The following is a 27,067-nucleotide window of genomic DNA, read 5'->3' on the forward strand; positions in this document are numbered from 1 at the left end:
TGCACAAATACAAAGATACTAGGGAAAAGGCCGTCTGAACGACATTTGTATCTACTCAAGCTCACTTGCTCCTTTTTCCAAAGAGTCGGCTATACATTCATTAAACCTTTTGATCATTTCAGTCTGAATCAGTGTATTCTTTTGTGGATTTTTTATTGCATAAAATCCTGATCCACATCAGCGAGCGAGTTCCCCATTAATGACCACAGCTCCTGTATTTTGTAGACCCACACACTATGTGCCAGGGATTCACCAAAACAACTAAAGCGTGTGCTTTTGAATCCTTTGGCAGGCAGGCACTTAAAAGAAGGAAGTAATATTTTTCACTAAAAGCCAAGCACAGCGCCAGCTTGCCACACCACATGTTAGGTGAAATAAATTACCCCTCAGACTACGTGAAACCACTCACTCATGACTGACATTTGCCCCTGGCCAATACTGGCTACAGAAATAGAGCTATAGAGTATTTGAGTGTGACAGTGGAACAGAGCAATTCACAGGTATATGAGATAGAGGACGTTATAATGCGGCTTAAACTGACCTAGACTAATCCGCACCAATCCACCTCAATATGTATGGCTCAGTTTCCTTTGCTCGCACCATTCATTTGATTTCAGAGCGAGTAGCAAGGAGATATATTACAGTGAAATTGGTTTGACATGACATAGAATGTTAAAATGGCTTTGAATATTTTTTTTTTTTTTTCAGGGGGATTTATTAGCAAAAGAGTAAACCATATAGATAGATAGATGCACTATGTACAGTTCTGTCTACATACTGTACACCTTGCAGAATCTGCAAAATGTTAATAATTTTAACAAAATAAGAGGGAACAGAACATATTCACGAACCACACTTAAACTAAATCAGCAACTAGTAAAACCTTGTATCCTCCTAACCAAACTACAATAGCATAATTTCTTTTAACCAGATTTCTTTACCATCAGTCGATAAAGTTAAATAAAGGCCTCCTTTCCTAAAGTACAGAACAGATTTGCAACCGTGCATGTTATGTCAGCTTCCCACACCAGGAAAAATACAACCTTTACTAGGAGACAGTCTAAATAACGGCTGATGAAAGATTAATGAAAAGGTTTTGGTCTTGACGTGAAGGGTAGATCTGCCCACACAGCAAAAAAATGTATGATGTCAGGGAAGCTGCAAAGTTTTTTAAGTATGGCCTATATATATATATATATATATATATGTATTATCACACACTCACACATACACATGCACATACAAAACCCATCCATATATTCAGCTCAGAATAATAATAATAGAAAAAATTGTATTAATTACATTAAATGTAACGGAAAACACATAGGACATCTTGATTTAATGCCGCACTTAATTCAAAACAAATGAAAAATATACATTTCTTTACACTTTCAGAGCCCTAATTAGCAAACTAAAGATTCGTCCAAAGTCTTGGTTCTCATTCTCCAGTAATCTTTCAGTTCCTACAAGTAATTGTCTGAGAAAATAATTACTGTGAGGGCTAGTGCTTTTAGAGACAGGGTGACGCCCAAACCTGCCTTGTACACGCCTCAGTCGTGTAATGAGAGAGAGAAGAAGAAGAAGAATGAGTCTGTATTAGTGTGTGTACGTATGTGGAGTTTGGCAAGCTGATTGGGAAGGCATTTGAAACAATAGGCCTCCCTGGTGGTTTAAGAGTATATCCGTGGATTTGAAGGCTCAGGAGTCTTTAAAGTTGTACGGCAAAGCCATAAAGCTCACCACACCCGAGAGAGAAGTCTTTTCTCTTTCCATGCATACACACTCACAGTCATATGTATGCAACCTAAATCGCACCTTTTCAGCTAGTTATATTTCAACATATCCAAATCCAGGCAAAAAACATAATTCTATTCTATTATAATCGTATTGTTTATTTTATTTATCGTGCTATTTGATTTGTCTTTTATACCCGTGGGCTATAATGAAATCTGTTGACCTATACGGTCTTAACTTTTTCATCATGCATTTGATTGCATTTCTTAACAATGATATCCAAGTAAGACAAAAGAGGATTCTCACGCATTTGCTAATTTAGGCGTGTAAGTGTATGCATAAGACTGTACGGGATATCTGCAATTGATTAAAGCAGTGCGAAACGCGTATACTGGGGCTGATTTTCGAACCCAAGCCTGCCATTTGTAAGTCGGCCACAGCAAACAGACATCAGGAATGGCGAATTATCCTATCTCTCCTCACTGCCAAGGTGCTGGAACGCATCTGAATAAGCAGCACTGACACCGCAGCCTAAGAAAACATCTGCTGGCACATGTAAAACTGGACACACCACTGAGTGTTTTCTATTATCACGTCACATAATCTGACATATCCAGAGACCGTCTCTCTATGCGTCTCACTCCCTCTCTCCCGCTCTCATCTGTAGTCTACTTTTGTCAACATGCTTTCAATTTCTTTTCAATTCCATCTTTTGAAATAGCCTATGCACTTAGCCACAGGGATTTTAGGTTTCGTGCTAAATCTGACAAATAATGTCTCCATAGTGCAATATTCCACAGACGATATGCAGAGACGTACACGGTGATAACTCAGGAGAGTTTGTACAAGCGTAATGAATTTATGAGAGGAGCTTGTTTTATGTGCAGTTTCGCTTAGCCGGCCGCTATCGGAGTTTGAAAGAGTTCGCCGTGTAGGAGAACCGAATTGGTTATACAGTGGGGCAGATAACTTAGAACGATGTGCCTTTGTGTCTGTGAGATTCTACAATATTTGTTGATAAGGAAACGTTTTAATTTTAAGACTCTTTCCATTTTGAGCTGGACGGGAAACCGGAGTCTTTAATGCGAGCAGAGAGGCAGATGGAAGGAGCCAGAAAAACACACCGACACACAGGTCGACAGGGGCGGATAGGACTCCATGGTAACACAGTTGTCACAGGGCTCTTCCGAGGGTCACGCACTTCATCGTGGCTACAGATGTGCGTACACGCACGTTATAAGTCCCATCTCCCTCCTGTCGACCTCCTCAATCCACTACGAGCTTAGTTTCATTTGCATCCGAGCTGGTCAGGGTAGAGAGAGTTGGTTTAAAGGAGGCTATTTGTTGTGCTCTCGGTTAATACCGCACAGAGCTTTAAATACCCATATCAAATCTTTGCGGCTCAACAGATTCAGTTTTGCAAACCTGTATCGAACAGAGGTTCAATCCGGCAGCTTAGAAGAGTACACTCCTTTAAGTTCTGTGATAAGGTAAAACCAATCGCTGGATTAGAGACTGTCTCAGAATGAATGAGTGTGTGTATGTGTGTGCCTCTGTGTATAAGGCATTATTCCTTTCGTGGTGCTTGTAACGGATCATTTTGCAAATTGATTTAATGTCTAGCTTTATGACTTATGTACTTTAAGAAAATCTGAATGTGTTGCATTCTTCTGAATGTGATGCATATCAACTGAACATGAATGGCTGACGTGAGAATCAATGACGGGGAGTGAGGGAAAAAAGGCGCGCTGCCTTAAAAAGTGGGTATTGGTCTGCCAGTCCTTGAGACGTAGGAATTAATTTCAGTGTGTTTTTGAAGTTGGAGATGGTCAAAATGTTTATTCTGATGGAAGCATTAGACAACAGACCACAACACGAGTCCCACAAGGGTAGCTTTACATGCCATATGGCTGGCTAAAAACCGCAGAAAAGGAGGATTTCATTCATCCGAGGCAAGAATGCCTTGTGGTCCTCGAGCAGCGTTCCAGAGCCAGAGCTTTCCTCTGAGCAGTGGGAGGTTTTGACAAAGGAGGAGTGGATATCAAAAGTCCTGACAGGTCCATAAATAAACGTTCAGCTTGAATCAGCTTTGAAATATCGCAGTATGCCGATTATGTTATTGCAGAATTAAACCTATTCAACCGCAGCGCAGTGTGGGACTGCGGTAGTCTGACTGAGCCGCTCTATCCTCGTCTCTCGCAATGCGTCTTCCTGTCCGCTCTCGGGCCGGCTTGTTGGCAATGACGGGACGCTGTGGGGAGAAAAAGGTTTGGTGAAAACTCAAGGAGGAGCCATGTGGTTTAAGACTAGCACAGTATCACGTGGTTCCCGTGATGGTTTGTCTCAAAGAAATAATCATGTGACCCAGAAAAACATGATGCAAAAGAGCAGCAATTTATGCTTCACCTTTCAAGTCCGAGTTTGATCCGGTTCTCGTCGTCATAAGGTTCTCATTATTGCAGAGGTAACCAGTCATTGTGGCAGGTGACGGTTCAGCATCCTTTAATAAGGTCTTGTGACTAGTTCAGGCATCGATATTGCTTTGAAGTACGAGGCTGCAGCAATGCGGTGGTGGAGATCAGAGGCGAGGCCAGTGGCAGCTCCGGCAGCACGAAGGAGACCTTACGTCAGCTCCTGCATCGACATCCAGCTCGGCTTTGATATGCTTATCCGGCGCAATTCCCGATAGTGCGGCCGCATCCCAAGGTGACCCTCCCTGGCTAGGATTCCTCCCATGCCTGCTGCAGTCTGTAGTCACATTCATACCCTTCAATCCTCTCTGCTTCCAAGAGCTTTTATTCTGGCTTATTGATCTCTAAAAGACCCTTAATGTAAGCCTCCATTTTCCACAAAGGCCCTCATCATAATCCCCGTTTGGAAAATGAACAGTGCAATTATTCATGTGATTCGGGACAGAAGCTGAACTAAGGCTTCTTGCATTTGAGACATCATGTGAGATGCTTTCGCACTAAATATCTGGGTGCTTAACTGAGGCCGGGATTGAACCGAACACAACCAGTATCGTTAGCACTGTGAAAAAAAATTGCCCAAATGTGACTGTCACAACTTATATGACTAATGCAAACTTTGAACTGAACATTTACAAGAAAAGTGCTCACAGGTGAACTCCGTTTTAAGTTCGACTTTAAATCATCTGACACACAGGTACAGAATACATGATTTACATATGATCAAAAAATTTAACAACAAAAATTCTTTCATCGTTTGCTCACCCTTGTGAGTGTTGTTTCAAACCGGTATGATTTGCGGACTCAAGAGTCCCAACCTATAAAGCCACTCAACCTCAAACTATCTCTCTTTCAACAGCTGCAGAGTTTGTGAGACAGGTGAAACACACTCTGAATTTTCATTTTTGATCGCGTCGTTGAGTGGGAGTTCAACAGTATACCAGAGAGCTTCATATCTCCCAGTGAAAACGATCGCGCCAAGGTCATGTGATTCCAGTCAAGCAAAACGCATTTAAGAGAAGAATTTTTTTCTAACTCATAGCAAGTGGCAATGACTGATTACAGACCAAATAAATATCAATTAAAGCGCAGTCATGGAGTCTCGCCACCAGACACCATAATAAATTATAAAACAGTTTAATATAGTAAGTCTTTTTTTCTGGTTATCTTAAGTTCATGCATTAGTAACTTCATTTTTGGAGTTCACATGGCCATCTCTGTGCAGCTTTTAGGCGAATCAGTCTTCAATCATAGCTATTTTGCAAAATACATGAAGAAATCTGAGCTTGTGATACCATCAGAAATGTTGCAAGCCTAAAAACCAAAGGAGACTTGAGGGAAGGAGGACAGACTTAATAATTTAAAAAAGCTGCCATGACAAGATTTGTCAAGACAAATCCAGGCTTGTTTTGTACTTTTAGTGCCATGGCAAAGAACAATAGGTTTTAAAACGACATTGGTTCAGTGTAGGGGGAAAACAGACCTCCCTCAAACTAAATGCATATGGCCTATTGACCAAGCGGCTTTTGGACTTTTGCTAAAAAGCTGTCTTACTCACTGGGTGCCATTAGATGGGTGAGTACTTAATCCATGGATTACCTAAGATAGCATCTCCAGCACTCTGCTCCTGAACTGAAAGCCAAGATTACTGACCACACGTCAGGTCAGTCTTGTGAGTGTACTTTAATCTTTTATGCTGCACACACCCTTTCACGTACATAATGGCTAGAGGAAGCATATGTAACAGACTAATGTGTGATGTTCAGTTTTGGTTTCCTCTTTCTATGCCTGATCATCCATTGACCGAACATAGGTGACTGAAAACTTAATTGCTATACATTTTTGCTATAATTGCTATACATCTTTACTATAATTGCTATTGCTATACATCTTTACTATAATTGCTATACATCTTTACTAATTACTTTGCGCAAATCATGGGTGAAACTTCTATTGAGCTGTAGCCTAAACAATCAGTGAAAGGCTCGCTCTATGAATGCAATAATACGAGTACAATGAGATGACATTATTCTACTCACCCTTCAACCATCGAACATCATTTTTACAGATAGCCTATAAATTGTATTTACCTGTGAAAACAAACCTGGAAAGAGATGTGAGGATTTGAGGAGAAAAAACGAGAGATTTTTCTTTCATTTCAGTGAATTATTAATGGGATATATTGTAAATTAAATCGGGAGAACCACAAATGTGCAGTATATGTTGTCCTTTTTTATACTATTACAGTGGAATGCAAAGGGAAAAAAGAAATAATCACGAGGAAAACAATGCAGCGACTGAAAAGGGCTCTTGCCATATATATTCTTGTCATAACACATCACTTTAAAATACTGAGCGTTACTCTCATGTTATTCTCATGATGTCTGAAAATAAAACATAAAGGAAAATTGACAGCTCATTCAGTCAAACAGACGGATAAGCTTTATTTGTAGGGCAACCTTATGATTTGAAATTACTCTTTTCAGTCTTTTTGAATGGAAGTTACCTAAACCGGAAGTACCTCCCATAATACAAAACACAGTAGGTGGATAATTACTATACAATTGCTATTACATCAATCATACTGCTGATGAAATATAACAGTGGTTCTCACATCAAGCAAGTCTGGTCGGATCAGATTTGTCATATATATAAACAATTTTAAAAAATGTTTTTAATTTTTATTTTTTATTAAAAACATTTTTAGTATTGTAAATTTCCAGTGTTAAAGAAAGAATACAAAAAAAATTGTGTACATACATAAATAAATATAAAATGTATTTAAAAAAAAAAAAATAGAAACATATCACAAAATATCTGTGGAGAAAAAATAATAGTCTATAAAAATCTAGGTTACACTTTATTTTAAGGTGATATAATTACATTGTAATTACTCAAATAAGTACTGAGTAATATTAATTAACTACATGTACTTACTATAGAGTTACGGTTAGGGTTAGTTTATAGTAAGTACATGCTGTAACCTTAAAATAAAGTGCTACCAACATTTATAATAATTTGGTATAAGGTCCCACTTTATATTGTGGCCTAAACTACTATGTACTTTTTTAGTGTGTACATACATGTTTTTACATTGTACTTATATTTTAAAAACACCTGCATGTAATTACATCTGTAATTAATTTCTGTAATTACATTTATAATTACACTGTTGACCCATCCCTTACAACTTACCCCTACCTTTAAACCTACCCATACCACCAAAGCTTTCCCTAACCTTACCCTTATCCACCTCAGTAGCAGCAAAAGTGTTTTGCAATTCAATATGAACACAATAAGTACATTGTATTATTTTTTTATTTAAGTACATAGTAGTTAAGGCCACTTAATATAAAGTGGGACCTGATATAATAATTGGTTTTATAAAGGTTAATATTGCATGCTGCATCTATGAAAAACATTACAAGCATCAAATAGGTGACTGTTGACTATCCAGTTCAGGGATAATATTTACGGAATGCTCATTGATTTTTGAGGCGGGCCAGTCCGGTGTGTGCCACAGATGTTGACATGTAGCAGGATGAGGGCGAAACAGTGAATGCTGTCTGGCTGTATGTTGAGGGACAGACACCTGCACAGGAGCACAGAGCTAAACATTTACAATTTACTTCTGACAAACACAGTGGCCCATCTGTCACACAGCTGCCCAAAAGAGGGCAGGCAAAGGAAGCCATCATCAGGACCAGAGCACTCTTCTCTGGTCAGATATCCCCAGCAGAAATATAGTTTGATTTATAGAACATTTGCACTTTTAAATCATTATAGGCTATGCTTTCCAAATAAATATAATTCTATTATTTTTGCATTACTTCTACAATTAAACTGTTTGTAAATCATGAATGCATTATCGAGTGTTGTCAAATCTGTAGTGTAGTTCAAAAAATGCACAAAATTTCTTTGTGTAATTTTGATGTTTAGAAATGCCTAAAAATAAACGAAAGTCATACAATAATACAGTATACGAAAACTAGACGACTGCTGTTTTATGTACAGTATGTAAGTATGTATGTATGGGGGTCATCTTCTCAAGTATACTATGTATGAATACAACAAACTGCGAACATTAATGTGTGACAGACTGTATCAACAGTTCCTTGTGGAGAAGAGATAATGGGGTTGTGCCAATCCAGTAGTATGGCGGTTGGAGAGGTGCTCACATCCTGCGCAGAGCCGCGACACGAATCAATCACTGAGGCTCAATTTTACAGTCATCGTCCATCTAATGCCTAAACATAAGCTTGCTGATAGTGACGGTGGGAAAGGAGGAGGGCATCTCGATTATGAGCATACATGCTCTTCCTTAGGAAGACAATAATATTGGCATTAAACACCCTTTGAGTGGTGGAAAGATGCCAGCGGCGTTTTTTTTTTTAATATATCTTAAATTATGTCATGAAAAACACTGGGACATCACACAAAAGCCACACTCAGTGTATAATGCTCTCTCATAAAGCTGCCGAGCTCTCCAACAATATTGACACAAGGTGCAGGCAAGCAAATGTCAGCCGCTATAACATATGAAATACTTAACGTAACCAATTTTCAGCTGTCAATCAGGCCGGGGGTATAATGACGGACGGGGCAGAAATCGATACAGCACAATTGAATTGCAGCACACAGACATGTTTCGTTCTGTGCTATAAAAGACTGTCAAATGTCACAGCCCCCAGCTCGGTGGCAGGATGAGACTGATTTATCTGTCTCAGCTGCTTAAGGGCATTAGCACGCGGGCTAGCGCCACGACCAGAAGAGGAGGCACTTCTGACGAGAATGACATGCAGAGGCCAGTGAGATGGCATGGATAGTGAGGTCTAATGAGGAGTGAGAATCATGCAGATTTACTGCCAGTTCTGCTCCCCTGATGAGGGTCTGATTTGTGTTTGTGAATAATAGCCTCTTTATGCACACTATTTCTTTTCAAACCATGTTTCCAGAGATCTTGGAGACATCTGGGCTTACAAAAACCTCCCTATTTGCCCTGTGTGAGACTTCCACTAACAACGTTTCGGCAAGCTACTGTAACTCCTGAATGCGTCTTTAAGTCTTTGACTGTCACCTCATTTACAATACCTAGCCCTCGTCCGCACTTAATCAATTAGGCTCCTGCAGTTCAGACAGAGGCTAGTGAGGAAACAATCCCAGAAGTTCACTTCAAAAGAAGGAGGCTCTTTTGAAGAACACAGACTCATTTTTGAACCAGGGACTGTTCCGAGATCTTCAGACGCTGATAGAAGTGGTTTTTGGATGATGTCCAAAGACGAGCATCTCACCAATATCGGATAACAAGGATAGATTTTGCTCTGTAAATGTGATAATTACCAGTTCAAAAACTAAACATGACAGAAGAGGGTGAAGGGTCAGAAGTTAAAGTTGTGAATTTCATTTGTTTAATATTCAGAAAATAAATAAAGCCTTGCCAATTTGAGGGTTGAAATTAAGGGTGTCTAAGTCAACTTTGAGCACTTTCCCAGGGGTTGATGTATAAAAGATTCTCAAAATATTTTTCTTTTTGCCATTATTTTAGCTACTTTTCACATTTTATTTTATTTATAGAGAGACTATTATAACACTAATATAACACTATTATAAACTAAACAGAAAATGATTTAATCATATACTGTTTCAATATTTATTTTCTTAAATTAAAAGGATAGTTCACCCAAAAATGAAAATTTGATGTTTATCTGCTTACCCCCAGCACATCCAAGATGTAGGTGACTTTGTTTCTTCAGTAGAACACAAATGTCAACCGTCGCGGGTTGTCAGTCTTATAATGCGAGTGAATGGGAACACAATTAATAAGAGTCGAAAAAACTTGCTTAGACAAATCCAAATTAAACCCTGCGGCTCGTGACGACACATTGATGTCCTAAGACACGAAACGATCGGTTTGTGCGAGAAACCGAACAGTATTTATATAATTTTTTACCTCTAATACGCCACTATGTCCAACTGCGTTCAGCATTCGCTTAGTGAGGTCTGATCGCGCTCTGACAACGGCATTGATGTCTTGCGCTTATACTTCAATGAGTGCTAGACATCACTTCCATTGTCAGAGCGCCATTTTATTTCTAAAATGTTTAAAATGTAATTCTTTTACACCACTATTAAATACAATACATATTTTGAGATTTGATGAAAATGACAATTTAAATTTATTGTTTTTAGATTTAGATTCTAATGATTTCCGGGCTGTAATCAAAAGCGTTACCTAAAAGACTTTAATATGTCAATAGAATGAAACAAGAATTTTGAACCTGTATCCAATGTTCAGATTTATGTTCTGGAAATTCATGCAAATTAGTGCATATTTAATTAGATAACGTTTCATTTGCCTATTTAAACATTTCATAAAACTTTTAATACAAAACAAATGCCTTTATGTACTGTGATGAATCAATTAGGAAAGCATGGTTATATCTAGAATAGGGTTTATAACTCGATACACCAGTGGTGTCTTGCATTCACAAAGTTCACTTGCCAAAAGTGCCAAAAGTTGAAGAAACACCCTTAAAGGGGACCTATTATGCCCCTTTTTTCAACATGTAATTTAAGTCTCAGGTGTCCCCAGAATGTGTCTGTGAAGTTTCATCTCAAAATACGTCACAGATCATTTATTATACCATGTTGTAAATTGTAAATACATGCTGTTTTTGTGCATGTGTCTTTAAATGCAAATGAGCTGCTGCTCCCCACCCCTTTTCCAGGAAGTGTGTCCTTCAACAGCTCGTACATGTATCTGATACTCTGCCAAATACAAACAAGACATCTGCTTGGTTTTTATAATCTATATCGTGATCATGCTCACGGACATTGCATTTCTTCTTCATCATGAAAGTTTATTATCTGCATGTGTTTTAAAGTTTAAACTAACTTCTCTTTCATATTTTATTGTGTTTAAACTGTCAAATACACACAAAGTTCACAAACACAGCCAGTTCTGTCTGTGAACATACACAGCAGGGACAGAAATCGCATGTGTATTAGATCTGTGGTGCATTCCCTTCAAAAACAAAACTAATCCACTGCGTCTTCAGCGGCTCAAATGTCGGGAGTAAATGAAGACTATTATGTTCACTCTTACATCCAACAACAAAACACCTCCGTTGCTTACATTTGAGACATTCTTGTCGCTACAGCTGCTCCGGCGTCAAAACAATGGCAAACAGTGTACAAATTGCTCAGGGCAGAAAATATGCAGTCCACCAGCAGTCGTGGGCGGGGCTTGTGCAATGTGACAGCACATTGTACAGAAAATGAAAACGGCTTGTTCTAGGAGACTGTTGAGGTTTTATGGGAATTAAAAAAAGGAGTGGGTGGATTTTTATCATTAGGGTGGTTGTGTTCACACACTGCTGACACACATTTATGTTCAAACACCATGTAAAACATAATTTTACATAATAGGTCCCATTTAAATGAAAAGTTAAATAAACTTCTACTGATTGTTGTGGAAAAACCAATGTAAGTCTTGTTACAAGACTCAAGCACAGTCCTTCTGCAACAGTGATGTATGGTGATGTGTATCACAGAGCATTGGATCCTGGGAACTGTAGTTACACAATGCCTGCCAAAAGTATCGTCCTGTCCCTTCTTTATGACTCCACAGCTGCGCTGTAGGTATTGATTACCAGAAGAACACAATGAGCCTTGGATGCATTTTTTACGAAGTGCGGAATTCTGAACTAGAGCGGCTGGCGCCGCGAGTGATGCGACCGCAGGATGTTTCTGCATCGACATGAAGGTACAATCATAGCTGAACTCATTTCATCCGAACAATGCACACAGTGCCTTCTCATATTGTTCTGAAAACTGTAACTAGATATATTTTAACTGGCTTTCTGAGTAGGTGAAGTACACAGGTTGGAAAGAGCTGCCAAAAGCGACTCCCATGGAATAACTGATAACTCTCAGAGAACATTGTTTGGATTCTGATATCGTTAACGTCAGACAGCGCTGCAGCTGTGCATGGCAAACTCTACGTTCATAATTTACGATTGCCCTGGCAGAGATGTGCGGATTGTTACCATGGACACATCAAACCCATAAAAACAGGTGGCCAGAGGTTGATGTTGGATAGAAGACAACAGAGGACAGGCTGTGGAACAAGAAAGCATGGACGCGACTTAATCCGGCCTAATCTGGGTGGATAATGGAAGTTTTAAAGAGTAACTTTACTTTGTCAAGTTGTTGAACATAGAATTAAGCAATGAAAAACCCTGAAACATTACTGATGAAGACATTGTATAAGTGCGGAAAAATCAAACAGATCCAAAACAAACATTGGCTATAGTGCACACTATACTACTCGTACCATTTTCTGTACTGTACGCAATTTTATGCGTGCATGGAATAAAAGCTAGAGCACACTGAGCAAAACTGTATCCCACAATGCAATGCGTTTAACATGACCTATTATTTCCAGTGACAAATTAATAGTGGTGTAAAGTATTTAATGTACATGTTATTAGTCTTTTTGGCTACTTTGAAGTTTGATTGAGTATCAAAGATTATAGCAACGTTTACTCTCTACTTGGCTACATTTTTGAATATATCTACTCTTTACTCCAATACATTTGTAATGAGTGATGCAATTACACATTATATTTTGCATAGCACCTAACTTTTTCTGCAAAAATGTATTTCTGCTACAAAATAAGCAATATCGCCATCTACAGGGCATTGAAAGTACTATATCTTGGGTGTTTTGCTCTTACTCACCCAAACACTTCATGCAAATGCGAGTGCATTAACAAGTAATTCCTGAATCACAGGTGTTTCATATATGAAATGGGGACATGGCTGTATACCACATGGCTCAACAAAAAAAATAACACAACAGTTTGCATAAATTTTTTTGAGTTATGACAACTTTGAGTGAATTTACGTTCAACCAACAAGGTACACTGAGTTAAAGGAATTTAATAATTTGTAGCATAAACACAATTTTTTTAGATGATTACTGAAAAAAATGAAGTTGCTCCAACTACATTTCTTTGTTCTTCTGAACACAAAGGAAGATATTTGGACGAATGTTTGTAACCAAGCAGATCTCGCCCCCCATTGACTGCCATAGTATTTTTTTTCCTACTATGGTAGTCAATGGGGGGCGAGATCTGCTTGGTTACAAACATTCGTCCAAATATCTTCCTGAATAAAGAAATGTATTGTTGTAATGGCTGTTGTGTTGATTGCAATGTTGAGGTGTTCAGTTTTATTTCAATTTTAGAAAATAAACGTGATTACTCTTCTCACAAATCAACTGTTTCTTGATTTACACGGACATGTCTCTTAGGTGTTGAGGACTAGTGCATACAGTACGACATAAATCAGTTACTCAAGTCATATTGGTATTGGTGACTTGTAACTTTTTAATTGAGTCATTTTTGCTGTAAGATATCTCTACTTTTACTTAAAGGATTAGTCCACTTTTAAATACACTTTTCCTGATAAATTTACTCACCCCCATGTCATCCAAGATGTTCATGTCTTTCTTTCGTCAGTCAAAAAGAAATGAAGGTTTTTGAGGAAAACATTCCAGGATTTTTCTCCTTACAGTGGATTTCAATGGCTACCAACAGATTGAAGGTCAAAATTACAGTTTCAGTGCAGCTTCAAGGGCTTTAAACGATACCAGATGAGTAATAAGGATCTTATCTAGCGAATCGTTCGGTCATTTTCTAAAAAAAATACAACCGTTTATGCTTTATAAACAAAATATCGCATTGAACGTACTTTCCGCTTCCGCATTCTTCATAACGCTTACGCTGAATGTCCTACGCCTTCCCTATTCAAGTTACGGAAAAAAACGAAACTGGCGCCGTGTTCGTTCCGTAAGTAGAATAGGGAAGGCGTAGAACATTCAGCGTAAGCGTTATGAAGAATGCGGAAGCGGAAAGTACGTTCAAGGTGATATTTTGTTTATAAAGCATAAGCGTTATTTTTTTCGAAAATGACCGATCGATTCGCTAGATAAGACCCTTATTACTCATCTGGTATCGTTTAAAGCCCTTGAAGCTGCACTGAAACTGTAATTTGGACCTTCAATCTGTTGGTAGCCATTGAAATCCACTGGAAGGAGAAAAATCCTGGAATGTTTTCCTCAAAAACCTTCATTTCTTTTCGACTGACGAAAGAAAGACATGAACATCTTGGATGACATGGGGGTGAGTAAATTTATCAGGAAAAGTGTATTTAAAAGTGGGCTAATCCTTTAAGTATGCTTTTCAGGTATTCTTTACACCTCTGAAATAATATCAGCCATGTTGTTTGATCTTTTTCTTGACTTGTTATTTAACATCACGACTGCCAAATGAGGATTTTAAAATGAAAAATAACTTTTTATTATTATTATTATTATTATTATTATTATTATTTAGAGATGATGACTGGATGCCATGAATTAATGACCTCTGTTTCAACTGTTTTTATTATATTTATTATAACATAGGCTATTGCATGTTTCAGTAAGTACTATTAAATTACAAACATATAGCCAATCTGTTTTCTATGTGAGATCATTTGGCGTTTTTTACAGGAAGCGCTCTGTCTGCTTCTCATGGTGACATGATTCTTCAAGCAGAAACAACCAAAAGTATCTCTGATCTGAACTATGAGAGAGATCTGGGAAAGCTATGCACAGCTCAATATGTACAGTAAGTACTTGATCTCCAACTCTGATCTCCAATTCAAAGGAACTAAATTTACATGTTATGGCGTACATACTGAAAGCTATAAAATATAACGTCTCATAAGTTATAAAAGAACTTAAAAGTACATCTTGAAGAGAAAACTTCAATTTCTATTACTAACAATATGCAGTCAACTTTAGTTATTTGCAGTGAACAGTTCTTATGCATGTTTCTTGGTTTACAGTTTTCAACACAGAAGGACAGTGCATAAGAAAATAAAACATTTAAAAGTAGTCCTGTTGGGATTTCATGCAATATTGCTTCAATGTCATCCTTTAGCTCCTATCTATTACTATGAATGTAAGTCGAGAAAGACTTAGGAGTTAAAAATGAAAATAAATGATCATCAAATGAACACGTGGTCATATAGCTTCAATGCAAACAGATATATCATTTACAATCTAATTTAAAAGACTGTCAGGCAATTTTTCATAAAGAATGTGGTTGTTTTGAATTGTCTGGCATACATAAAAATTATTAGCCACACAGATGGGAAAAATCTGTTAATCTGTCTGGTCACTGTTCTGTGATCAGGTGAGTTGCCAGTATTGCACCAACCATTTGCTTTAACTTAAATACATCTGGTTTGAGTGAGCCACCACAAGCTGCAGTCTAAAAAGGGAGGCACTGGCAACAATTCTGGACTTGAATTATTTGTTTTTATTTACCACATATGGAATAAGTTATTGTAAAGTTTCTGCCTGGGAAAAAAGTAGATCTACAAACACAGGTATATAGGGCACAAAGTTTTCAGATGCTTACTCAGGCATATTCACTCACGTGCGCTCTCTCTCTCTCTCTCTCTCTCTCTCTCTCACCTACTCACACACACACACACACAGAGACAGGTATTCCTATCATTATGAGGACATAGGCATAATGTATAATCAGTATAATTTGTCCTCTATCCCTACTTCTAAACTTATAGAAAACTTTTTTTTTTAATTATCAAAAAACATCAGTTAGTATGATTTATTAGCTGTTTTCCTCATGGAGACAAATATATAAAAAAAAGTCCACAATGTCCAAATTTACTGGTATTGCTATCCTTGTGGGTACATTTGGTATATATACACACACACTCAGTGAGTCCAAGCCAAATGGCAGCCAAGCAAGGCTGTTAGATGAGTAATGGGAAAGAACTACAAGGCAAAATCCTTGATCCCCCGCCCCGCCCCTCCCCTCCTCACAGGACTCGAACACAGACATGCTTAAAAATACTCATACAGATGCGTTGACAGATTCAGATACAGATAAACACATGTAGTGAATCTGTTTAGGGGGTTTCTCAGTGTTTTTTGTCTCACACAAGAACTCTAAACTTTCATTGGTTCGCAGCCTGGCTTTCCTTGTTATACTCTAAGCCCCAAACACACTTTGAAAATACTTTCCACGACTCAATTCATGTCAGTTACCCTGTGCTGCCAACACCATGCCAAAGTAATTTGTCTCTCTCATTACTCTTGGACAGCGATCCGTTTTAATTAAAGAAATACGTCCGCACAAACAACGCCATCAATAATCCCCCGTTTCGTACCATGACAAAGGAATTTCTTCAGATCTTATTTGGTGTCATTGCGGTGGGTACACAACATTAATTAAATTACTTTGAGGCCTTTAGCCAAGGATGGGTGACACTGTAATTCTTTTCAGTACTGGTTCTTTTTCACTGATGTAAAAGTAGAGGAAGTTGTTATTGATACTAAATCAACTTTTATGGGTGTAAGTAATTTGTGATGACATGAGAGATTATATCTATATGTTATATGCAGCTGGGGAAAATCTATTTGATAGGTTTCCTGTGAATAAAAAAATGACTCTTTGCTCTGGGTGTAAATAGCACTGGCGACACAGAGCAGTTATTTGCATCCCAATCTAGTCTAGTCTAGTCACATGTCTTTAGGCAGTGAATTTCTCTTATTATTAAAACAAAAATTGCAGAAAACCTAACAGCACAAATCAGGAGTAAAACAGACTGTCACTACTAACTAATTACAGTTACAAAATGACTAAATCACAGTCAAATATTAACAAAATCAGTTAATATATTGTTATGACCTGATTAATTTAGTGTCAGGGCTTTTTTTTTTTTTTAGTCTATTTTTTTTTTTTTCTACATCAGCCATCAGCTTAGTGGAACCAGATGAAATTACAAGACAAAGATTTTGTTTTGATGAACTTTTTTTTCTAGTACAATATATAATAAAGAAACTGTATGGTCATTCAAATCAAATCACATTTGTATTAAAGTACCAACACTAATAAAAATGTAAGAATGAATAATATATACATACACTCAAAAAAATTAACTTTCACTGTTGTTAGTTTCACTCAAATCACCCTCGTTCACATTACTTAAAAAACTCATGTAACTACATGAATGTAATTCAACTGTATTGTCAGCTTTACTTAGTAAGTGTTTGTTCAGTTAACTTAACATTGCTGAGTGAAACGCACAAATTAATGTTGACAACCAACTGGGGAGTGGATCCGTAGTTCCCAGCATGCTTTGCAAGGGACTGCATTAGGAGAGTAAATTTAGGGATTAAAGTGTTATTTTATGTGTTTTTCAGTAAAGGGAAAGATGTTGTTAGTTTATGTTAGTGTTTAATGTTCAGTTATGTTGGACATTCAGAGTAGTTTCTGTAATTTTTTTGATTTTTGTGGTTACTATTATGCAGAAGAGTGTCGCCTGTGTTTAGGCTGTGCGCACTAATATACGCATGTTTATAGGACGAAATTCCTGCTCTCAATTCAATTGAATTTGTTCAATGAGTTATTTTTTGAGTGCATTTTGTAGAGCAAATAGTTCATTTAATAAGGTAAATTAAGTCAATTAATGTGTTCACCATACGTAATAAACATAACATTATTAAGTAAACTGCACATATAAATATTATGTAACAGTGACATTCAAATGATTTGTATTTACTCAAAGAAATTTTGTCAGCTTTACTTAAATTTCTTTTGTTCATACAACTAAATTGTTATTTGTACAAATTACTCAATCTAGCTGTGTGGAACCACTTGACACTGCTTTTTTAAGTAAATCCAACAATTCATTTTTTTGAGTGTGTATATATATATATATATATATATATATATATACACATACACACAAGCACACAAAGGATTAGTCTACTTTAAAATAAAATTTTCCTGTTAATTTACTCCCCCATGTCATCTAAGATGTCCATGTCCTTCTTTCTTCAGTCGAAAAGAAATTAAGGTTTTTGATGAAATCATTCCAGGATTATTCTCCTTATAGTGGACTTCAATGGACTCCACTGTTGAAGGTCAAAATTAGTTTCAGTGCAGCTTCAAAGGGCTTTAAATGATACCAGACGAGAAATAAGGGTCTAATCTAGCAAAAAGATCGGTCATTTTCTAAAAAAAAATATAAAACTGTATATGCTTTATAAACACAAATGATCACATTGCTAGTGGTTCCGCCTTTCCGCTTCCGTATTCTTCAAAAAGCTTACGCTGTATGTCCTACGCCTTCCCTATTCAATTTACGGAACGAACGCGACGCCAGTTCCATTTTACCCTTAAGTAGAATAGGGAAGGTGTAGAACATACAGCGTAAGCTTTTTGAAGAATACGGAAGGTGGAAAGGTGGAACCACTAGCAATGTGATCATTTGTGTTTATAAAGCATATACATTTGTATTTTTTTTTAGAAAATGACCAATCGTTTTGCTAGATAAGACCCTTATTCCTCATCTGGTATCGTTTAAAGCCCTTTGAAGCTGCACTGAAACTGTAATTTTGACCTTCAACAGTGGAATCCATTGAAGTCCACTATAAGGAGAATAATCCTGGAATGTTTTATTTCTTTTCGACTGAAGAAAGAAGGACATGGACATCTTGGATGACATGAGGGTGAGTACGTTATCAGGAAAATTTTATTTGAAAGTGGACTAATCTTTTAAGTAGCACAACTGTTTTCAACAATTATAAAAATAGGAAATGTTCCTTGAAGGATCATGTGACACTGAAGACTGGAGTAATGATGCTGAAATGTAACTTTTCCATCACAGGAATAAATAATATTTAACATACATTTAAATAGAAAAAATGTTATTTTAAATAGTAATAATATTTCACAAGATTATTGTTTTTACTGTATTTTTGATCAAATAAAAGGAGCCATGGTGAGCATAAGAGATTTCTTTAAAAAAACATTGGTAGTATAAGTTTTGAAAAAATGAGGAGAATTGTGCTACAGTTTGTATGTTTCAAGGTTTAAATAGACATCATATATTATAATTTGCAGTTCTAACTTTTTAAAAACTTTTTAAAACAGTACATCACAAGGTACAGTTATTAAAAATAATGCAGTGAGAAGAGATAAAGAGTGAGAGAGATGGAGAGGGAGCAGAGACTGTTGGAAAGCATTGAGTAGACTGGACAATGAAAATGCATAATCTCTAAGAAAGCACATATAGAAACAAGCAATTGATGCATAGAGAGAGGGAGGGGGGGAAAGAGATCTTCCTCTCTTCCGTCTATATTTCTTCTCATCCCTCCTTCCAGCCCCCACCCATCTAAACCCAGCCTTGGACAAAGAACACTACTTTCTGCCAAGTCATTTTTCATAAGCTCATGAAATTGTGCCAATCCTGCACCCCCTCCCCTTTTCGCTCTCTTTCGCAGTAGGACTTCCATGGAACCTATGGGGAATGAACGCGCACACATGCACACACACACACACACACACACACACACACACACACACCACCTGCCCCTCTCCAAAACCACACACTCCTCAAGGGAGTCCTCCCGTACACGCATAGGCTTTTCATCTGAAGCACTGAGACGGGTGGACATATGAATCCATCTTACTCTACAGAATAATCACCCTCTGTGTAAAACTAATGGAGAAAGATGTAATCAGAACCATATTGTTATTTCCTCCACACAGGGAAAGCGATCACGCGGAACACAATAAGCCACTTTAAAAACCATTTCAAATCGATTAGGTATGACTGAGATTGAATGTGTTAGGTTTTTAAAGTGTGAATTGTTTACAAATACCCGTTCTACGTAACCCTGTTTAAAAAAAAATGATTTATTGAGATTTGCATGACACACACCACTAAAAGCAAATTGGCGATTTTAAATAGACCGAGATTATTCAGTTAGAAATTGCCAGTAAATTTCACAAATAATTACAAAAAAAGCCAAATTAACACATCAAATTAAGCATGAAATTTTGAAGTAGAACAAATTGAAATTTTCTTGTAAAACATACTTCAAAATCTTTGTTTTATTTACAACTTTGAAAAATATTTTTTTACTGTGGAGTTCAACAGTCTCACACAAAATCTCATGCAGTTCACATTGAAAACCTAGGAAGCAAAATCGAATTCAAACCTGGAAATTCAGTTTTAGGATTTTGACAAATTTAAAATGTTGTGACATAAAATGGACAAGCACTGTTAATATTTATTGAAGAATCTGCATTATTTCTGGGTCACAAATTTGTGACATTCTTCTTGTGATCTCATAAAGGTCAAAAGGTCAGATGTTCTTGCTTAATTTAAAGCACAAGATTCTCTTTGGATCATTCTCATATCACCTTTTCTCTCAATATATGACCATGTAATATAAAAACATGACTAATTTACTCTATTATCTCTGTTATTTCACTGGTGTCACACAAAACAAATCAAGAACAGAAATATATATATATATTATATTATATAGTATTTTTCCGAATGTACTTCTTGTGTGTAATACGTTCAATAACTGTCCGACTGTCCGCCGCGTAACCATTCCTACTTTCTCTCCTTTCTACTTGTCATTTACAAGATGATGTATGAAGTCATTTTTTCGAATAGTGACGTAGCGTAAAAACGTTTACACTGTCTAAAATGTATGCATATGTCAGAATGAGTGTTTGTTATCATTTATATTCCTGTCAGGTGTGTGAGAGAGGCTGAGAGGTCAGCAGTGACTAATTCTCTTGCCACTCCCTGATTACGTATGTAATGGAGCACTTATTGGCATGACTCCCTCATCACAGAAAACAAGCCTCCTGAAGAGAAAAATCCATACACATTCCCTCAGAAGGGCCTGCGCTGAGCTGATAGGGACCAGGTCTTGTAAGAAAAAAACACAGCGCTACCAGCCTGAAGAATGAATCTAATGTGCAATTTAAAATCAATATCTAAAAAAAATCCAGCCCAATGTGATGATATTATCTAAATATCAATAGGAACTCTCGTTTGCTTGTACTTGTATATGTGTGTGTGTGTTTGTGTGTTCCTATGAGCTCAGGTAAACCTAGATGCGGGATGAGGGGAAACTCTTGGTGCTTTGACCAGCCGGGATTTGGTCTCAGTCTCTGGACTCAAATAACTCTCCCCTGCTTCTATTTCAATTTTAATACAGCACCGGTCTGTGCAGTACTAGCTTTAATAAAGTAGCGCTGTGTCTGTCAAGCCAGGTGTAGCTCCAATCCCCTCATATTCTACATAAATCCTTCAGAAAGGTGTTGGGAGATAGAGAGAGCGAGGAAGGCCGTGCCTTTTTTTGAGCTGCCGTTGGAATTTGTTTTGGTTTTTTTCTGCCTCCATTCCTTCTTTTTTTGCCTAAATTCATAGATATTTAGTTATTCTTCATATACATGGAAACATTGAAGTATGTGACTTTTATTTTCTTCCACTAGATGCATTGCTTTTTGGTTAATATAATTAGTCTTCAATAATAATAATAATAATAATAATTATTATTATTATAAAGAATACTACTTTATATCTTTCATATATTTTTGAAAGAAGGTAAATTATTATTATTATTATTATTATTATTATTATTATTATTATTATTATTATACTACATTGATATAGATTAACTTAGTGTTTTTTATATTTTGAACCTGCTGCTAAGTTTGTGTGTGTGTATATATATATATATATATATATATATATATATATATATATATATATATATATATATATATATATGGCATATGATGATGTTAATAATGAATATATATATATATATATATATATATATATATATATATATATATATATATATATATATATATATATATATATTCATTATTAACATCATCATATGCCATTTTATGATATTATGATTTATTATTATATGGGTTCATGTTAGTGACATTAAACGTTAACGCTAAAATTGTTGGATTGCAAACAAAATGAATGACTTGTGTATCAGATTGAAGGTCAATTCAATTTCAGTCAGTTCAGAAAATGGTGTGAAAATCCATTCATGAATTATTTACTCAGCATAGATAAATTATAGTCTAATTCCATTTCTCTTACCGCTATTCAGATTTCAATTTCTGTACTTAATCTTTAAGTAAAGGCAGGACTGTGTTCAACATTCATAGTTCAATGTTTGGTGTTAATTTAAATGTGAGCTTGCTCGATTTTATTTCCACTTACATAGCGACAATTTTACTCTTCCATGAAGTATATCTATGAAAAACATCACAAGAATTAAATAAATTATTTTAGTTCACCTTGAGATGATCTACAGACTATATGCATGCTATTTGTATATATATATATATATATTTCCACTTCCACTTCCATCATCACACGCTATCATTCATTTACACAACACGGAGGAGTAAGGCTGGATTGAGTTGAAATAAATTTTCCTCTCATCTAAGTAAGCATATATCTTGCAGCTAATAATGAGTCTATACATCAAACATGCTCATTCTAGATCAGGGCCAATAGTCATGGAACATATTATCATAAGACATTTGTTCATAGCGTGACAATGCTTGGCCCTAGGCCACCGACATGTTTTATTTAATAACGCGGGAATTTTGCAATGTTTGCCTTTCATTACACTGAAAGTTGAAAACAGAGTCCAAAAGCCACTTGCTTTAAAGCACGAACTTTGCCGCCCAATGGCTGTCAAAAGAGATATGAGCATCTGGATTGGAGAAAAGGATTTTGCAGGATGTCCATCTAATGCGACAGTGTTTAGTTTTCCAACTTTTTCTCCCCCGTGAGTTCTTTTTTAAGGAGGTGTTGGGGGCTGACTGGATGACCACCCGTTGGAGAGGGCCTGTTCTACGGCTGGAGGCGGGGGGTTAAAGTGGCAGAGCAGATTAAGCCCTCCGCCGCAGGGAGACTTACACAGGGACCGGGATGAGAGCCCGCTCCGCCTGGGAGCCATGAGAAATCCTGAGGAAAGAGCAAAGCATATGTGTGTGAGGAGAGTAAACTTATTTTTTGCATACCGCTGACCAACGCTGGCATATCAAAGGTTCACCATTCTTGCGATGTTATCAATGACAGTCAAAGCAATGACTGACAATAGTTACAGTCACAATAGATCTTGTTAATCTGGTTAATCTTTCAATGATTTGACAAAAGTGCAAAAGAACTCTTGACAAAGTATGCGCCGTCAAAGTTGATGCCGACGCATTTAATCCTAGTTGAATCTGCTGTTTAAGCTGCATTTGGTGCTGTAAGTTCAAGTATAGTGTTCATGTTAGTTTAAACATTAGCGAATATAATAAGTAATGCACGTACATGCATGTGATTTTATTTTTTTTAAAATGATCTTTTAAATGCACACTAATTTTTTAGACTGTAAAATCTGATTCTGTTATTTAAAATTAAGGTAGGCTGTTATTTACAAAATGAAGGTATTGTATCTCTCAAAATAATGAAGGCATAAACTGTATATGTGTAGAATAAATAAACTCTACATTAGCATGATACAACTTAACCGTTGATATTTTTCCAACTTGTTAATAAAATTAATTTTAATAAAATGCATCTAAAATAGTGGAGGAAACAGAGTGATCCAAGCTGCCCAAAACATGAGAATTCTTTATTGTAATTAATTATTGTAGCTAATGTTTAGCATGGCTTGCCCCGTCAGGCGCTTTGACTTTGTGCTGTTTAATGTGTGATATGTTTCCTCAGCGCAAAACTTTCATTTTACGGTTATTTCCTTATCTGTAAGTGTTACAAATTCACTCGAGTATTTCCATTTTGCATGAAGGCTCATCCTTACAGTCTGCATTAAACTGAGCTCAAACTTTACTGAATGAGCTCCGGCACGCGCATGCGCGTCAAACAGACGGGACATTCGAGAGGGAGACAATAAATTTTTCATTTCATTTTTAAATTTAGGTTTAAAAGTCAACATGTAATTCAAGTATTTTATGAGAGCATTAACTTTAAAGGGATAACAGCGTGTAACCGAATATAAATGTAAAACTTTTCTTACATTTATAGGATAAAGAAATGACAGTGACAGGTTATTAGAGTAAATTTGTGTGTTCCTGCAGAACATTGCTCTTATCTGTTAACACTGAGTTTGATTTTTTTCTTTATTATTTTTATTATTATCTTAATTTTTAATGTAGGGATTTAAACTGTCCTTTTGCTTTATAGCTCTTTTGCACATAGAATAGATATAGAAATATTCACTACATATGTTTTAGTGAATAGCATTCAGTTCGTTTGAAGGACAGCATTGGGCAGGATGTGGAATAGTGTGTTTTGTCGATAAAATAAAATAAAAAATAAAATCTCTCTTTTGATCCGATTAATCGAAGAAATAATCGTCCAACTATTGATTATCAAAATAATCGTTAGTTGCAGCCCTAATATTTTTGAATTGCTCCAAATAAAAGTTACCAGTGCTACATTAATATTAGTTTTAATCTCTTTAATTAGCACTGACATCACTTATAATGTTGATAATACATTGAATAAATAGAAAAGTAATGCGTGTTATATATTTGATAAAGCAACTCAGGTATTATAGTTTAAGTAAGCAAGTAAATAAATAAAATTAAAGTAACATGCATGTCCCCAACACTGACAAAAACAATCACTGTTCATTTATAATCTGGTAAATATAATAAATACATATTAAGTGTAATGTTCTTTATGTGTGCTACTTACACTTCATTTCATTGTAATACAAATACTGCAATGTAACGTAACGCGAACCATTCAGTGTTGTGCAAGCTACTGGACAAAATTAAGTGTAGTCCTAGGACACATTGCACTCATGTTTTTAGATGGTAAAACATGGAACGTTAATTGGTTATGTAGCACACAGCGCATCGTGCGTGACAAGAATTACCAACAAACACATCATGACTAATTGTACAAGCCGCGTAAAATGAAAGGTACTTTGAGATTTTAAAAAGTCACACTCTGATGTCTAAGATACTGAAATAAAACAGATTATCTGGATTAAATGATAGAGCTGTCAGCCTGTAGTTCCTTCTCTATATCCGTATTTGCGTATCTTAACAGCTTAAAAGTGTGTGTGTGTGTGTGTGTGTAGGATGTGGAACAACATGAAAAAGAGGGATAAACAGAGTAGAGATACATGGGGAGTACAGATCTGTGTGGAAAGCAGAGTGCCTGGTTAAAGGTGAAAGTCAGGGTTCCTGTGAGTGTTAAGGTTAAGTTTAGGGTCGAAGGTCAAAAGAACGCAGAGGTTGTGGTAAGGTTAGGGTCAGTTTGGGGTCAGGATGTCCACTTCCCTCAGGGTAGAGCAAATGGTCAGGCTAAGATCTATTCTTACCAATTAGTGCTATACTATGAAAATACAATTTTAAATTGTTTCCATGTATATAATAAATGTGAATTCAAAAATTGTCACTAATATTTGACCTACTGTACAAAACTTGGACTCGTGGTGTGACATGACGTGACTATTTTTTGTGTCCATATGGTTTAGTTAAATTTAAAAGGGTTAAAATTTCTAAATAAATTTGCAGATTACTTGTATACATTCTCTTTTTTGAGGACAAAGTCGAAAATGTCTGATTGTAATTCATTTTACAAAAATGTCAGTGTGGTGTAACTGTAAAAACTGTACCAAATAATTAATCTTGTTTAAAAAAGGTGAAATTCTCAATAATAATTCTCAGAAAATAAAAGTAAATGGAACACCATTGTTCTGGATATTATAATTAATTTGGGGAATCATGTGAGTCAAATCAAATTCCTGAAATGTCAGGGTGGTGTAACCACTTTTCAAGGAGCCATTTTGTTCAAATTGTGCAAGAAGACCATGCAACATGAGTATTAACTTTTTTAAATATTCCGTCCAAGGCCATGTGCTTACATAGGTGTCCATGATAATGCCTGTCAAATTTGATTTTAAATTGAAATGTCAAATGGTGTAACCGGTTACACTCCTATTTCAAGCCATTCTGTTATAGGGGGTTATAGTCAAATATCCCTAGTGTATGATGCTGATTAAAGATGTAATATAAACTAACCTACTATTTGGAACTATTTTCAAGTTTTTAAATTGAGAATTTCACCTTTTTTTAAACAAGATCATTTATTTGGTACAAAGTTTTTATGGTTACACCACATTGACATTTTTGCAATCATCCTCCAAATATTCCCTCATGAATATTTGGAGGATAAATGAATTAAAACAGACTTGGCTGTCAAAAAATAGAATGTATGCAAGTAATTTGCTAATTTATTTTGAAATTTTAACCCTTTTAAATTGAATTAAACCATATGGACACAAAAAAAATTGCGTCACGTCATTGACCTTATTATGATTTAACATGACAGATTTCTATTTTAATTTATTTTAAAATGTCATTAATTTTGTGATTGCAAAGCTGAATTTTCAGCACCATTACTCCAGTCTTCAGTGTCACACGATCCATCAGAAATCATTCTAATATGATGATTCGCTGAGAAATAAAGTTCAAAAGGGCAGCATTTATTTGAAATACAAATCTTTTGTAATATTATACATTTCTTTGCTGTAACTGATGCAAAAAATGAACTCATGACCATTCGAATGAATGTTCATTAATACTGTTTTTATGTTCAAACGAATTGTAGTGTTTCTGCTGTATATCTTTGCTGTCTGTCTGTGTTGACTCACGGGTGACAGTTGTCGTGTCAGGTTTGCAGAGGGTCAGTGGGAGGACTGGATCGTCTGAGACTGTGATGATATCTCAGCTTAGCTGTGAGTTACAGGCCTTCTGATCTGATTTATTCCGAACGTCAACAAAAATATTATTTATGTTACGATGGTATCTCATTGCAGTTGTTGGTGATGTCATCCCAGCCTGTCACCACCAGACCTGGGAGGTAGCGCTCCCTTTCTCAGACCATTGCATTCTGGGAAATTTTACACCACC

The sequence above is a fragment of the Megalobrama amblycephala genome, linkage group LG23 (assembly GCF_018812025.1).
Source record: "Megalobrama amblycephala isolate DHTTF-2021 linkage group LG23, ASM1881202v1, whole genome shotgun sequence".
NCBI classification, from domain to species: domain Eukaryota; kingdom Metazoa; phylum Chordata; class Actinopteri; order Cypriniformes; family Xenocyprididae; genus Megalobrama; species Megalobrama amblycephala.